Source organism: Microtus pennsylvanicus, chromosome 18 (assembly GCF_037038515.1).
Source record: "Microtus pennsylvanicus isolate mMicPen1 chromosome 18, mMicPen1.hap1, whole genome shotgun sequence".
Taxonomy (NCBI): Eukaryota; Metazoa; Chordata; class Mammalia; order Rodentia; family Cricetidae; genus Microtus; species Microtus pennsylvanicus.
Genome location: NC_134596.1, coordinates 10145324 through 10162320, shown reverse-complemented (window position 1 = coordinate 10162320; position 16997 = coordinate 10145324). Strand labels below are relative to the sequence as shown.

The 16997-nt window shown below is 40.7% G+C and overlaps 1 long non-coding RNA gene across 2 annotated transcripts in view; it reads left to right on the top strand.

Moving 5' to 3' along the window:
- The first annotated feature begins 223 nt into the window (after positions 1-223).
- Positions 224-16997, top strand: part of LOC142837383 (uncharacterized) — a 149294-nt gene continuing 132520 nt past the window's right edge. For both annotated transcript variants that reach the window (XR_012908265.1, XR_012908266.1), the window contains exon 1: positions 224-286. This is a non-coding gene — a long non-coding RNA (uncharacterized LOC142837383). The remainder of the gene's footprint in view (positions 287-16997) is intronic.

Genomic DNA, 16997 nt, shown 5'->3' with positions numbered 1-16997 from the left:
AGAACCAAGTACCAGACGCACTTGACAGTACAAGTCACAATCAAAAAACTCCAGAAAGGAAGAGAGCATTCCATGTATTTACCTAGAATCTAGGCAAAAGCAGCTGTAAGGTTGCTGAGACAACCATTCAATATTTGCCAGATTTGTCTGATGTTAATTGTTGGCAAAATACAGGGTAAATTTTATTTTATCCTGTGTTCTCCTTTCAACTTCTCTGTTTCTTTTCCCAGTACACAGGGAGGAGGGAAACACAGATGAATCATCACCTCTGGATGAACTCATCAAGGTACATGTAGTCCTGTTCTTTACAATCCTCAGTTGAAGGTCTCTCTCCTTATTGGTTCCTAGATGGCCACTGCTTCAGATTTTTATTTGATTCTGCATATTTTGAAATCAAAATTTATATTGGGTTGTCAATACCTGACATATACCGGGGATGTACTGATCATACGTGTTATTAGATGATCAACTATGATGATTCCTATGATGGGGATTAGATTTAGGTTTCTTCAATTCTTAAAATTTCAAGTTTCAGATTCCCCAATCAGTGTGTTTAGAGAATCTGGCATGGCACTTCTTAATGAGATACCAGTAAGCTGCAATTGGCAGCACAGAATCACAATCTGCCATCAGCAGGCAGAAATAAAGGATTTTAGGTAGATATGCAGAATAAAGAGCCAAGAAGTGGGATATATGTTCACCTCCTAGTTAGCTTGCAATGCTTTATTCTTTTGATAATTGAATTTTGGAGTAATGTAAAATGATTTTTTTTCCTGTCATCTACTATCACTTTCATGGTTTTTCTTTTTTTCTGCCAAACCACACAGTTAGATTGGTTAACAGTTCTCATAGAGATCTCCAAGTTTATCACAGGATTTGTTCTTTTTGGTGGAATTGAGATCATTCTCCCCCTTGATTCATATACAGAAAAATTTGAATGCACACACTGATTCAGTCAGAGGCAAGGAGAATTATAACATTTTCAGTATTGTGAGTCCTTATTATTCAAACTCTGGTTATATTCCACTTCTCAACTGTCATGTTCATAACTGAAACCTGAATGTCCATTTGCCCAGACAAGGCTCTTGAAACCTAAATGAGACAAAGCTGAAGAAATTAGCAAAGTCAGGCACTGTTTCATTCCCAGTAATTCTCTGAGTCACCTGCTACTGTCTCATATGCAGCAGGTGGCTCCCTGTTTCTGAAACCTCTGATTTTCTTGAATCATTAGGCACCACTCTTTCAGTCCTGAAACACTGCAGTGTCTGCAAGGAAATAACTCACTTCAGGTTTTAGCATCTGACAGAATTTAGGGGAGTCATGTTCTTTCCTCTCCTCTCTGAGTTCTATTGCGGCAATGGGAATGGCATTGAACTTTTTTTCACTAAAAATCGAAGTCATCGAAACACTTACATCTGAAGGCGCTATCCTACTTCTTGTCACCAAAGATTCTCAAGGCACAATAAAGTATAACCGAGGAAACATACTTCTTATCATCTATTCCCTTTTAATTTCTCAAGGCTCATATTTGCCTTCAGGGTTGTATGGTCTTTTGTTTTCCATTTAAAACTCGTGTACATGGTACTTTCTCACTTGTATTCCCGTTCCCATTTAGAAAATCAGATAGTATGAGCTTTGTTGGAAATCAGCTACTGTCCTTTTTTTATTGTATGGGTCGGCATGATATAACTATAGTCCAGGGACTTGCTGATTTTCTGACGTTAATATTCACTATACAGAAAATAAAATTCAAACCTGAAAAAAACCAAAGCACTACATGATGACTATGAAGAAGTAGTAAAATTGACGTATAGAGTGGTCAGCAGTGTGTTGTTTGAGTTATATACACATTGCTGTTCTACTTTGTTATTGTTTTATGGCTATTCTGTAAAAGGAGAGAAAGAAGTCTCATTCAACAGCATGCTTATTTGAAAACTTGGAAAGCTATGTTTTTAGAACCCTCATATTTAAATGCTCACATAAAGTACTTCTATGACTTTTGAGGTGGGTTGGGAAAGGATGGTATCTCAGCAAGATAGGGGGTGTTTGGTCGTCCTAGCCAGTCAGGTTTGATCGTGATTATGATATTTGGAGAGAAATCTTACCATTTAAGATAAAAAATGTCCGGCAGAAATGAAACGAGGACACGAGATGTGTACAAAACCATGTAGGAGTTTATTGAGAAGGTTTTGTGCTCACAGTCCCAGAAAATTGTGTGGACAGAAAGGAGGAGGTGGAAATGGCATGTCCAGCTTTTCAAGGCTTCCTTGCACATGTGCACGAGTGGAAAGATGTGCCTATGTCAGACGCTGATGAGAGGGGATGCTATGCATTGTGCCTGCATACAGGGGCTTTTGTGTCAGATGCTGATGAAGAAGATCGAGAGAGACCACACATGCACACACAGAGGGTCCATGCACCAGCTTCAGAACCCAGAAGTGCAGACGTATGTGTAGCTAAAAGAATTACATTTCACCCTTTTGTTTATTATTAAAATTTAGCAGGTGTGTGAATCTTAATGGGTAGGTCATGGGGCGCAGGAAGGTCTCTCATAAATGCTTCATGCTGACTTTGTGGGTGTCGATGGGTTTGGGATGTCCAATTGCATCCTGTTTCATAGTGTCCTGGGATATCTAATTAAGACTATTTTGAAATGGGTCATCTGGCAGCCTGGACCTTGCAAGATGCTGGAAAGACAAAAATTATGTTTGGGAGAAACAAAAATTAGATTCTTGTGATTAATAGAGGAGAGGTTTAAGATGGGGGTTTTAGGGGATCCCGAGACAAGTAATGACAAAGAAAGAATTAAATGATACTTATTCTAGGTGTGTCTGGTCTGCTTAGGTGTGTTAAACTGGCTTTTTGGAGATTATAAAAATGACTTCAAAAGAAATAAATTTTAGATATATTAACGGTGGATGATTATGACATTAGCAACATGGCATTAACTCAATATCCATGAGACACTGATACAGTCAGTGACAAGCCTGTTATATTAAAGTTTGTTTACCACCTGGGGTTTTGACAGTCCTTGTACCTCTGCCTCTATGTGTAGTGATGGTTCCTGTAATAACTGCTGAGTGATTACTTGGAAATTTAAGCATGACATTGGAGGTATATGGAGAAGGTGTATATAGATAAAAGAGGAGAAGTTAGAGTATAATTGCACAAGAGAGTTGAAGAAGGTTGGGGCCTTTATGTTCTTTGAACTGGAGTAAGAGAGGCTGAACTTGGTGTCCTCTGGAACCTAAGGGAACAGGATCCTCTCTGAGTTACTGTTTATGAGGGTTCATCTTGAGCTGGGGAAGTAAACACTTGAAGATGCAACAGGTGAAACCAATGAGGAATTCCCTCCAGCTTGGCAGCTGTGGGAGTCAAAAGAATTACTCTGAAGGGACCCTGCCATTAACAGAAAAGGGTGAAGGACCTTGGCCTAGCGGGAAAAAAATAATACCTGATCTTCTATTATAATCGGTGGTGGGCATGGGTTAACATATGGTTGAGTTAATGAGTGGTTGGTAAAATCCCACAGTAGAGAGCATTGGTGAGATAGCAGGGGTTTAGCAGGTGATCAGGAAGGTGAGAGGATTTAGGTGAGAGGCTGGGCGTTAAAACTAGCTGCCCATAAATGAGTTAAAAGGGTGATATGAAGAGGTGGGGTATGTGAAAGGTCCTAAGCCTAATGAGGGCAAGAGGCAAGAGTTTTACCTGGTTGAGTTGATGTTCCTTGGACATCTTAACAAGAATATTTTTTAAGGAACAGGTCGTTTGTTCTGCCTTACCTGAAGACTGAGGGTGGTATGGGATATGAAAATGCCAAGTAATATTAAGAGTCTTAGACAAGTTTTGGGAAATCTGAAAATTGAATTCAGGGCCATTATCTGACTGAAGAGAGGTTGGGATTCAAACCAGGGGAAGATTTCTCAGAGAAGAACGTTAGAGACTGTCTGTGCCCTCTTATCAATGGTGGGAAATGCTTCAACCCACCCAGATATTGTATCCAAAATAACCAGGATGTATTTAACTCTTTTGACTGTGGACATATGAGTAAAATCTAGTTGTCAATCAGTTCCTGCAAGGGAGCCCCCGGCCTGGTGGGTGGGAAAAGGAAAGCTATGGTATTTGGTCTTAGGATCCCACTTTTGACAAATTTGGTAAGAGGCAGTGATAGATATTAGGAACTTTATGTCCTCAGGCGTGGGTTGAGGTGAGCCTTAACTAAATGAAGTAGAGCTTTGTTATTAGGATGAAAGAGCTCATGTAGGTAGGACAAAATTTGTTTGGAATCAGGAGGTGTCTATGAGAATGTGGGTTGTACTGTATGAACCCCCTGAAGTGATTGAGGTAGGTACGTGCTTTGATATGCTGCTGTTTTAGCTGCTCTGTCATCCCAATTATTTCCCATGTAAATATTGGAACTGTCAGTCTGATGAGAACGACGGTGAATAATTCCTATAGCTTTGGGGAGATGGGAGGCTTTTAACACATCCAAAATATTACCTGAATTAGTTATGAATCCTCCTTTCATCATAAGAAGCCCGTGCTTCTTCCAGAAACCTGCATGGGACAGGAGGTTCATTCTGTCCAGAGCTGAGGTACAGGGTTTTCAGGAGCAGATGGCATAGCTAGAATCATGTGAGCAGGTGAACCGTTTGCAAGGACAGAGGAATTAGCCTTAGAGCTTAAGTAGAAAAAGGCCTGGATGCAGGGAATCTCCTTCCATCTGCATGTGCACTGCCAAAAATTGGATAATTCACGTAGATTGTCAGGATTAAAGGTGCCATAGGCTGCCATTTTAAATTCCCCTCTAAGGTGTTCTGGGGCCATTTTTTGAACGAAGATGGATAAGTGTGGAGGTCTCGGTAGGGCATTAAGACCTGAGGCTTTAGGGCCTACAAAATGCATCCTAGTGGGAAGGCCAGATTCATAGTCTTAGAAGGCTTGCTCCCCATGTTCAAGGCCATGAAAACACATGAAACAGTGGCACCTCAAGGCCTACAACGGGAACATCCTCCCATATAGGCAGGGTGCAAATCAGAGTGAATTCTTAGGATACGTGGACGAGTGTCTTTGACCAAGCATGGGATGTTAAAGCATAGGTGGATCTGGTTGAGTATCTCAGAAACCAGAGAGGCCTAGGGCAGCTCTGCATAGTGTTTACAATGAGGGCAGAAAATATGAGAATAGAAATGAAAAATGAAAAAAAAAGGTGAAGTTCTGAAGGTCCCTGGGCCATCAGTCACAGATGGATTGGCCCAAACACGAGCTTAACATTGGGGAGCAAGCCGAAGTTGAATGCCAGTGAAGGGAACAACAGAGGCCTTGAAGACCATGGTTGGGGACAGTCCCATCCACTGGTGCTTGACAGTCAATTCCTTGGGTTCAAAGAAACAGTTAAGCTGGCCAGAATTAGGAACACTCAGCATTAGAAGCCAGTGATATTCGGAGGTGACGCACTAAGGCAGATGGAACACGTGGGTATTTGTCTAAAAAATCCCCAGTTGTGATTCTGGTCCCAGGAGTCCAGGGCAGGTCCCGGCACAAGGATAGGGGCCTTGAATGGAAATTCTAGCCCCAGAGAGGGGACTTGGATGGGCGAATCTCTCGAGTCTCTCAAATCAGGGGTGGCTAAAAGCATTACAAGACCTAATTGATTTTTAAAATAAATAATTATAAATTATTATACAGAGGATAATTTATGTTTACTGATTGCATGTAAGAAACAAAAAAGTGAAGGCTTCTTGTTACAAAGGTAAATGTGAAAACACCTAAAAGCATTAAAACAAGCAAACACAAAAGTTCAAATATATGAATATATTTAAGTTTTTCTGATATTAATTAAGATTTCACAAAAAATTAATTTCTTTATCATTAAGATACTATGGGCGACTATATTACAGTTGGGTCTATTTGGAATAGGGATTCAAATCTGTATATCTTTCCACAATAATCCCACTTCATCGGTCCACACCTTAAAAAACTTAAATATTATGTATTATAATTCAACTAAATTAAACATTGTAATTATATACTATATTTGTAAATAATACATATCATATTATATGCAACATATTAAATTATAATCTGTATGCATAAAAACACATAGAAACAGACAAAAATCAATCATAAAGAATCAGAAACAGTATGCACTTGACAGCACAGATTCACAATCAAAATAAAGAATGGAGGATTTCATGTATATAGGTAGATTAGAGACAAAGGCTGCAGTGAGTTCATTAAGACAACCTGTCACACTTTACAAGTTTGGTCGGATGTTATCCAAAGGCAAAAGCCAGGTAAATTACATAATTTCCTGTGTTCTGCTGTCTGTTGCTCTGCTTCTTTTCCCAACACACAGGGAGGAGGGAGACAGAGAGGACTCACCAGCTCTGGATGAGATCACCATATTAAATGCAGCCCTGTGCTTTCCTGTCTTTGGTTTGAGATCTCTCTCCTCATTGGTTCCCTGATGGCATAAAAAGGTCTGATCTGAGGGATTTTGCCAGTGGGGCTTTGACTAAAGTCCTGCTAACAGCTGGACTTTAGTCAATGGCCCCTGTAAACAACCCCAGATAAAAAATATGTCCCAGAGACCTGCAGGAGACAGAAGCTATAGGAAAAGCAGTGAATCTAAGAGCTTACCGAAGCTCTTCCTAAGAGTCACCTGTTCCTGTTTGTGGTGCATCAAATGTGCTCGAGTCTCTGAAGCCACTGCTTCATCGGTAAAACCTGTGCTTCCTGGGTTAGTCTTGTATTCGGCATTTTCTGAAATGAAGATTTTCTTAGCAAGTCCATGCCTGACAAAAAAAAAAAAAGGACAGACTGATATTATGTGCCTTTGGAAGCCCACACTAAGGTAATTGTTTTGATGGCAAATAGACTCAGGCACCTGGGAATCTGAAATTTTCAAGTGTCTGTTTCCTAAATCAGTGTGTTTCGGAACTCTGACACGGCATTTTTTAATGTGATACCCGTAAGCTGCAATCGGCAGCACAATATCACGATCAACCGTCAGCGGGGAGAAATGGAAAATTTCAGGTTGATAGGCATGATATAGACCCAACAAGGTGGTATGCGATCACCTCCTAATTACCTCACTATTATTTCTGTTTTTGATAATTTGACTCTGGTCCTAGGTAAACTACATTATTTCCTGCCATCTCCTTTCACTGTAATATTTTCTGTTAGAGGAAACATTGAGATGGGAGAGAGAAATGCGCCAGCAGCTCTGATGCAGATCTCCAAGGTAACCACAGGCTTTGTTCCTATTGGTGGAATTGATGTCACTCTCCTCCTTGTTCTGGGGACAATTTGAATGCACACACTTTTTCAGTCAAGGGCAAGGAGAGGTATTAATATTGTTAGCATAGCGGATCCTTCCTAGGCAGGCTCAGGTTATATGCCAGCTATCAGTTGTAAATGTTTATTGCCAAAACCCAAATGTACATTGTTCTAGACACAGAAGACTGCTCTTAACAACTAAATAAGCCAAAGCCCATGCAATTAGCAAAGTCAGGTACTAGTATAATCCCATTTTTCAGAGTATTCAGTTCGGAGTCACCTGTTATGGTCTGTGCATCAAGGCAATTCCTGCTCTGAAACTTCTCCTTCTCTTTAAACTTGTGCCACCACTGTCTCAGTTTGGAAACCTTGCAGTATCTGAAAAAAATAATTCAGTTCAGGTTTTAGCATCTGACAAACTCTAGGGGAGTCATGCCCTCTATCTTTTTTTTTTTTGTTTGTTTTTTGCGTTCTATTGTGAAAATGTTAATGACATTGCATGGTTATTTTCTGCATAAAAACATAGGCTAATTGAAAATATTATGTAGTTACATATGAAAGCACTTCTGTATCTGTTGCCGAAGACTCTTAATTAGAATAAGTTATATAAGAGGAATATACTTCATATCAGTATTGATTTTAGGTTCTCACAGGCTCAAATTTGCTGTTTTCGTTGACATAGTGTTTCTGGTTTTGCATGTAAATGCTCTTTTACATGATAGTTTCACACTTTTGCCCATTCCTAATTATAAAATAAGACAGCATGAACTTTTTATGAAATCAAGTGTTTATTGAGGAGGGCAGTGAGGTATTACATACTTCCATTATCAATGTTAATGAACTGCAGAAATGGATCGAGATTGTTTGTTTCTTCACCTCTGTCATGATTCGGTCCATGGTGACATGGAGCAGCATACTGCCCACTAATCACAAACCCCATTTAACTGGTGTGTTCTTCCCAGCAACATCAAATTATGGTTCCCCTTCCTAAGTTTTTACTGACTAACTTTAATCCGTTAAGCTTCTTTATTAAACAATCCACAGTGGCATTTATGCAACTTGTGTAGAGGAATATTTTTGAAAAATGAGGACAATGGGACAATCTGACAGTGTTCAGCAAAAGAACATTTATTATCATAATAAATATGATTGATATATTAACTCTGTATGATCATGACAATAGAGAGGATCATGGCAGTACCTCAACATCCAGGAGACACTGCTACAGTGATGAGCCTGTTATGTTAAGTTTTGATTACCACCTGAGCTTTTGACAGTCCTTGTACCTTCGCCTCTATGTTTGATGATGGTTCCTGTAATAACTGCAGAGAAGTTTTTTGGAAATTTAACCATGATATTGGAGGTATATGGAGAAGTTTTATATAGGAAAAAGAGGAGAAGGGAGAGTATATTGGCACAAGAGAGTTGGATAAGATTGGGGCCATTATTTTTTGCTCTGGAGTCAGAGAGCCTGTACTTGTGTCGTTTGAAAACTAAGGAAACTGTGTCATCTGAGTTACTGTGTATGAGGGGTCATCTTGAGCTGGAGGAGGAAATGGTTTAAGATACAACATGTGAATACAATGAGCAATTCCCTCGAGGTGGAGCTGTGTGGGTCAAAAGAATTGCCCTGCCATTTAAGGGAAAAGGGTGAGGGACATTGGTTTGGGGAGAAAATTATACCTGAACTGCTATTTTAATCGGGAGTGGGCATGGGTTACCACATGCTTGAGGTAATAAGTGTTATGTGAAATCCCACAGTAGGGAGCATACTTGAGATAATAGGGGAGTAAGCAGGTTATCAGGAAGGGGAGAGGTTTTAGATGAGAGGCTGTAGGCTAAGAGTAGCCCCCCCCATACATGAGTTCAAAGTGGGAAATGAAAAGGGGGCTTTTGGAAAGGGCCTTACGTCTAAGGAAGGACAGATGTAAAAGGTTTAGCAGTCAAGGTGAAGTTCCTGTGACATACTAACAAGAACATTTTTAAAGGAACATGTAGTTTGTTCTGCCTTCCCTGAAGCCTGAGGGTGGTAAGGGATATGAAAATGCCTACGGATGTTAAGAGCCTTAGCCAAATTTTGGGAATTCTGGGAAGTGTACTTAGGGCCATTATCGGATGGAAGAGAGGTTGGGATTTGAAACCACAGGATGATTTCTCGGGAAGAAAATCAGACACTGTCTGTGACCTCTTATTATTGGTGGGTAATGTTTCAACCCACCAAGACATTTTATCACACATAACCAGGAGATATTTAACTCTTTTGACTGTGGGCATATGAGTAAAACCCAGCTGCCAGTCATCCCCTGGAAGGGAGACCCTGGCCTGGTGGTTGGGAAAAGGAAAGCTATGGTATTTGGTCTTGGGATCTGACATTTGACAAATTTGGCAAGAGGCAGTGATAGATTTTAAGAACTTTATATCCTCAAAGGTGGGCTGAGGTGAGCCTTAACAGAATGCAGTAGAGCTATCTTATTAGGATGAAAGAGCTGATGTAGGTAGGACAGAATTTGATGGGAGTCATGGGGTGTCTGTTAGAATGTGGGCTGTACTGTACAAACCCCTGAGATAACTGAGGTAGGTATGTTGTTTGGAATGCTACTGTTTGGGCTGCTCAGTCAGCCCAATTATTTCCCTTGAAATAATGGAAGTTTTGGTCTGATGAGACCGAAAATGAATAATTTCTATACTTTGGGGATATTGGAACCTTTTAAATGGTTCATAATATACCCTGAGTTTATGGATCCTCCTTTCATTGTAAGAAGGCCATACTCTTTACATATAGCTGCATCAGATAGGAGAATATGAAAGGCATAGTTGGAGTCTGTGTAAACATTTAAAACTCTTCCCTTTGCTAACTAAATAGCATGTGTAATAGCTATTAGCTCAAACTTTTCATTAGTGGTATGGGCAGGGAGTCCCCCTGTCTCCACTATCTCAGTATCTGATACCATGACATAGCCTGCTCTATGCATCCTGTCACATACAAAGGAGCTGCCATCTGTATACCAGCTATAAGTGGCCTGGGACTGTTTGCCCTCCTGTATATGTGAGGGATGGGGCAGTAGATCCTCTAGGATCTCAATGCAGGAGTGAGATGGGGAATCACTGACATTAGGGTGAGGTAGGAGATTTGAGTTATTAGGGGCTGGGAAACATTGAAAAATGAGTGAGGCATCTTTTACCAGTGCCACCTGAAGGGAAAGGACTCGCGAAGGGGGTAGGTTTTGTAATCCTTTGCAAGTTAAGAGGTAGGGCAGATTATACAGTGAGAATACAGTGGTGGTTGAGTATCCTGTTTATTTTTTTTTATTTATTAGTTTTTTGATTCATGAATAAGAAGCTCAGAGGCTGCTCAAACACATATGCCAGGAGCCCAAGCACAATGGTGAGGTCATCTTCTTTGACAGGTATGCTACAGGTGCAAAAGAAGGTACCAGTTGATGTCTTAAAACCTCAAGGGCATATCCCTCCTTCTCTGCTTCAAAAAGATAAAATGGGCAAGTTAAATATGGAAGATGAAGAGCTGGAGCCTGTATAAGGGCCTGTTGGAGTCTCTGAATGGGTTACGTAACAGGATGGAAATGGAACTTATGCAGAGTACCAAGAGCTGCCTCATATAAAGGTCAAGCGAAGAGAGAAAAAGAGGAACCAGGAAAGCAGGATGCCAGCCACTGCTAGGAATGATCCAACCTCTTCTAGGTTGGAAAGAACTGTATGAGATTGGATTAGATTTTTTTTCTGTCTACAGTAATATCCTTTTGGGTTGGGGTTATAGTTAATCACAAATAAATAATGTGAGTGGTAGACAATTGAGCCTTAGAAGTTAAGACACCATAGCCAATTTTGGACAAGAAATTTAAATGGGAGAAAGTATCAGTTTTGCTGATCGCAAAATATGGGCTGCAAAATAAAATGTTGTCCACATACTGTATGAGTTTAGATTTAGGGAGAGACAGTGAGAGTAGGTCATAAGCTAAAGCCTGGTCAAAGAGGTGTTGGCTGTATGGAATCCCTGGTTAAAGACAGTCCAGGTGAGCTGTGTTGAAAAATTAGTGCCAGCATCAGGCCATGTGAGGCAAAGATGTTTTGAGATTGAGGACTAAAGGAATAGAGAAAAAAAGCATACTTGAGGTGTAGAACTGAGAAATGTGAGGTTCCTGGATGAATATTTGATAGAAAGGTGAGATGATTAGGGACCACTTGGTGGAGAAGTATCACTGCAGAGTTAATGAGCCAGAAGTCTTGAACCAGACGATAAGTTCCATTAGATATTTTAACAGCAAGAATAGGGGTGTTAAAGGTAGAAGGGGGGGCAAAGTAGCTTTTTCCTTAAAAGGTCAGAAAAAATAGTCTTAAGTTCCTTAAGGCTCTAGAGAGAGAAATAGGGTACTGAACTTGGGTAATGCACTTAGCAGGGTCCTGTCTTGATTAACAATAGGGTAATGGTGTTTATCAACCAAGGAGTTTTGTGTGTCACATGCTTGTTTGACAACCGGGGAGGCCGGTAGAGGAAAAGACATGTTAGGGTCAGAATGTTGGGGAGCTAGGAGAAGGAGGAGTGGACCTGCTGGCGAGTCTGGGTTAAGGTCAATAGGAGGAACAAAAAATGGAGGTTCCTACCTTTGTTAAAAAATCCCTACCCATGAGAGGTACTGAACAATTTGGAATAACAAAAGTGAATGAGTGAGATAAATGTCTCTAACCACACAGTTCAGTGGTGGAGTCTGTTGAGGTAGATATGGCTGTCCCCCACCCCAACAATAGGGAAACTAGAAGGAGAGGTAGACCCCCAGAATTCACTCAGTACTGAGTATATATGGCTCAGGTGTCCAAGAGAATGGTGATGGACTGTCCCAATACCGTGAGGATTACTTGTGTTCCCTATTACATATGAAGGTTGTTTTCAGGTCAAAGGACCCCGGGTGGCCTCATTCATCCATGGCCAGACTTAAAGGCCAACTTGTTAATTTCCTGGGTCCAATGTTTTAATGCCACTATGTGCATGAGCAATCTACTGACCAGTGACCTTCGCTGTAACACCTTGAACAAGGTCTCCCAGGACTAAGATGAGGATTAAAGCATGCTCGGCCCAGTTACTGGTTTTACAACATTTGAATCACAAACATTGCCATTCTCATGACCCAGGTATCTGGACAGAGTGGATCGGGCAGTCTGTCACCACATCTGGTTGGGAGTCTATGGCTAACAGTGACAATGATTGTGGGCTTTATGATTTCTAGTGTGGTACATATTAAAAGTTACCTCTAGGTCTTCTGACTGCGGAGCCAAGGGGCCTTTCTCCAAATGTCTAACTTAAGCCCTAATGTCAGAGTAGAACTGATTAAAAAAAAATGGGTCATAATTAACTCCCTGCCTTTCGTACTTTCTGGATCTAAGTTATTATACTGTAAGAGAGCCTTTGTGCATCATTTCAAAAACGTGGAAGGATTTTCCTTCGTATCCTGCATAATCTCTGAGAGTTTATCATAAATTAGTGGTTTGACACTTACAAAGACCTGCCATCAGGCAAGTCAAAAACTGGTCCCTAGCTAAGATTCCACCTGGTGTATTATAATCCCAGTGTGGTTCTTGCTCTGGGACCAGTTCTGCCCTGGGAGGGTTGGAAGCAAGGGTTTGGTGAATCTTGTCTGCAGGTTGCCTGTCCTGCTCCCAAACTCTCCTGTGCCCCTCAGGAAGTAGGTTATTAGATAGGATCATATAGATGTCATGAAAAGAGAGATGATAAGATTGAGTAAGATATTGGAATTGTTTATTAAAATGGTAGCGTTAGACATATGGGAACCCAGTAATTTTTCTGTGTGAAAGAGCTCTGAGAAAGAGAACAGAACATGTATCCTAGTAAATCCATCTCTGCCAGCTATCTCTTGCAACGGGAGAAATGTAGCAGGCTTTGTTGGTTAGGTTTAGGTTACATGGCGGCATGCAAATATGTGAGAGGGTGGATAAAGGTCGGTGCCAGCACAGTGTGGTTGCCCGGCTGGGCAATGGAGAAGAAGAGTTTAGTGGGGCTGTTGGAGACAGAGCAGGTGTGGAGAGAAGAGAGGTAGCTGCAAAGCTGGTAGCTGGAGGTGGTGAGCCAACTGAAGGAACAGAGAAAGTATCTCGAGATGAAAAAGGTGTAGGTTTGTTAGTTCGGTCCAGAGCTGAGGTATGGGATTTTTCAGGAGCAGATGGCATAGCTAGAATCATGTGAGCAGGTGAACCGTTTGCAAGGACAGAGGAATTAGCCTTAGAGCTTAAGTAGAAAAAGGCCTGGATGTAGGGAATCTCCTTCCATCTGCCTGTGCACTACCAAAAATTGGTAATTCCCGTAGATTGTCGGGATTAATGGTGTCATAGGCTGCCATTTTAAATTCCCCTCTAAGGTGTACTGGGGCCATTTTCTTGAACGAAGATGGATAAGTGTGGAGGTCTCTAGGTAGGGCATTAAGGCCTGAGCGATTAGGGCTTCCAAAAGTCATCCTAGGTGGGAGGCCAGATTCATAGTCTTAGAAGGCCTGCTTCCCATGTTCAAGGCCATGAAAACACATGAAAAAGTGGCACCTCAAGGCCTACAACGGGAACATCCTCCCATATAGGCAGGGTTCAAATCGGCGAGAATACCCAGGACTAGTGGCCGAGTGTCCTTTGACAATGAGTGGGATGTTAAAGCGTAGGTGGATCTGGTTGAATAACTCAGAAACCAGAGAGGCCTAGGGCAGCTCTGCATAGTGTTTACAATGAGGGCAGAAATTATGAGAATAGAAATGAAAAAAAGAAAAAAAAAAGTGAAGTTCTGAAAGTCCCTGGGCCATCAGTCACAGATGGATTGGTCCAAACACAAGCTTAACAAAGGGGAGCAAGCCGAAGTGGAATGCCAGTGAAGGGAACAACAGAGGCCTTGAAGACCATGGTTGGGGGCAGTCCCATCCACTGGTGCTTGACAGTCAATCCCTTGGGTTCAAAGAAACAGTTAAGCTGGCCTGAATAGAAACACTCACCATTAGAAGCCAGTGATATTCGGAGGTGACACACTAAGGCAGATGGAACACGTGGGTATTTGTCGAAAAAATCCCCAGTTGCGATTCTGGTCCCAGGAGTCCAGGGCAGGTCCTGGCACAAGGATAGGGCCTTGCATGGAAATTCTATCCCCGGAGAGGGACCTTGGATGGGCGAATCACTCCAGTCTCTCGAGTGTGTGTGGCTAAAGTATTTCATGATCTAATTGATTTTTAAAATAAGTTATTATATAGAGGATAATTTATGTTTACTGATTGCATGTAGGAAACAAAAAAAGAAGTCTTCTTCTAATGAAGGTAAATGTGAAAACACCTACAAGCATTAAAACAAGCAAACACAAAAGTAAAAATTATAAATATATTTAATTTTTTTCTGATATTAATTAAGATTCATAATGAATTAATTTCTTTATCATTAAGATACTATGGGCGACTATATTACAGTTGTGTTTATTTGAAATAGGGATTCAAATCTGTATTTCTTTCCACAGTAACCCCATTTCATTGTGCCACACACTAATCAACATAAATAACATTTATTATAAGTCAACTAAATGAAAAATAATAATTATATACTATATTTGTAAATAATACATATCATATTATATGCAACATATTAAATGATAATTTGACTGCATATAAACAGACAAAAGTAAATCATAAAGAATCAGAAGCAATATGCACTTGGCAGCACAGATTCACAATCAAACTAAGGAATGGAGGTTTTCATGTATATAGGTAGATTAGAGACAAAGGCTGCTGCAAGTTCATTAAGACAAGCTGTCACACTTTACAAGTTTGGTCGGCTGTTATCCAGAGGCAAAACCAGGTAAATTACATATTTTCCTGTGTTCTGCTTTCCATTGCTCTGCTTCTTTTCCCAACACACAGGGAGGAGGGAGACAGAGATGACTCACCAGCACTGGATGAGATCACCATATTAAATGCAGCCCTGTGCTTTCCTGTCTTTGGTTTGAGATCTCTCTCCTGATTGTTTCCCTGATGGCATAAAAAGGTCTGATCTGAGGGATTTTGCCAGTGGGGCTTTGACTAAAGTCCTGCTAACAGCTGGACTTTAGTCAATGGCCCCTGTAAACAACCCCAGATAAAAAATAGGTCCCAGAGACCTGCAGGGGACAGAAGCTAAATGAAAAGCAATGAATCTAAGAGCTTACCCATGCTCTTCCTAAGATCACCTGTTCCTGTTTGTGGTGCAGGAAATGTGCTCGAGTCTCTGAAGCCACTGCTTCATCGGTAAAACCTGTGATTCCTGGGTTAGTCTTGTATTCTGCATTTTCTGAAATGAAGATTTTTTTAGCAAGTCTACACCTGACAATAAAAAGGACAGACTGATATTATGTGCCTTTGGAAGCCCGCACTAAGGTAATTGTTTTGTTGGCAAATAGCCTCAGGCACCTGGGCATCTGAAATTTTCAAGTGTCCGTTTCCTAAATCAGTGTTTTTCGGAACTCTGACATGGCATTTCTGAATGTGATACCCGTAAGCTGCAATCGGCAGCACAATATCACGATCAACCATCAGCGGGGAGAAATGGAAAAATTCAGGTTGATAGGCATGATATAGACCCAACAAGGTGATATGCTGTCACCTCCTAATTACCTATTATTTCTGTTTTTGATAATTTGACTCTGGTCCTAAGTAAACTACATTATTTCCAGCCATCTCCTTTCACTGTCATATTTTCTGCCAGAGGAAACATTGAGATGGGAGAGAGAAATGCGTCAGCGGCTCTGATGCAGATCTCCAAGGTAACCACAGGCTTTGTTGCTATTGGTGGAATTGATGTCACTCTCCTCCTGGTTCTGGGGACAATTTGAACGCACACACTTTTTCAGTCAAGGGCCAGGAGAGGTATTAATATTGTTAGCATAGCGGATCCTTCCTAGGCAGGCTCAGGTTATATGCCAGCTTTCAGTTGCAAATGTTCATTACCAAAACCTGAGTGTACATTGTCCTAGACACAGAAGACTGCTCTTGACAACTAAATGAGCAAAAGCCCATGTAATTAGCAAAGTCAGGTACTGGTATATTCCCATTATTCAGAGTATTCAGTTCGGTGTCACCTGTTATGGTCTGTGCATCAAGCCGATTCTTGTTCTGAAACTTCTCCTTCTCTTTAAACATGTGCCACCACTGTCTCAGTTTGGAAACCCTGCAGTATCTTAAAGAAATAATTCAGTTTAGGTTTTAGTATCTAGCAAAGTCTAGGGGAGTCATGCCCTCTCCTTTTTTTTTTGAGTTCCATTGTGAAAATGGGTATGACATTGCATGGTTTTTTTTCTGCATAAAAACATAGGCTCATTGAAAATATTATGTAGTAACATATGAAAGCACTTCTGTATCTGTTGCCAAAGAGTCTGAATTAGAAAAAGTTATATAAGAGGAATATACTTCACATCACTATTGCTTTTAGGTTCTTAAAGGCTCAAATTTGCTGTTTTGGTTGACATAGTGTTTCTGGTTTTCATGTAAATGCTCTTTTACATGATAGTTTCACACTTTTTGCCCATTCCTAATTATAAAATAAGACAGCATGAACTTTTTATGAAATCAAGTGTTTATTGAGGTGGGCAGTGAGGTATTACATACTTCCGTTATCAATGTTAATGAACTTCAGAATTGCTTCTAGATTCTGTGCTTCCTCATCTCTGTCATGATTCAGTCCCTGTTGATATG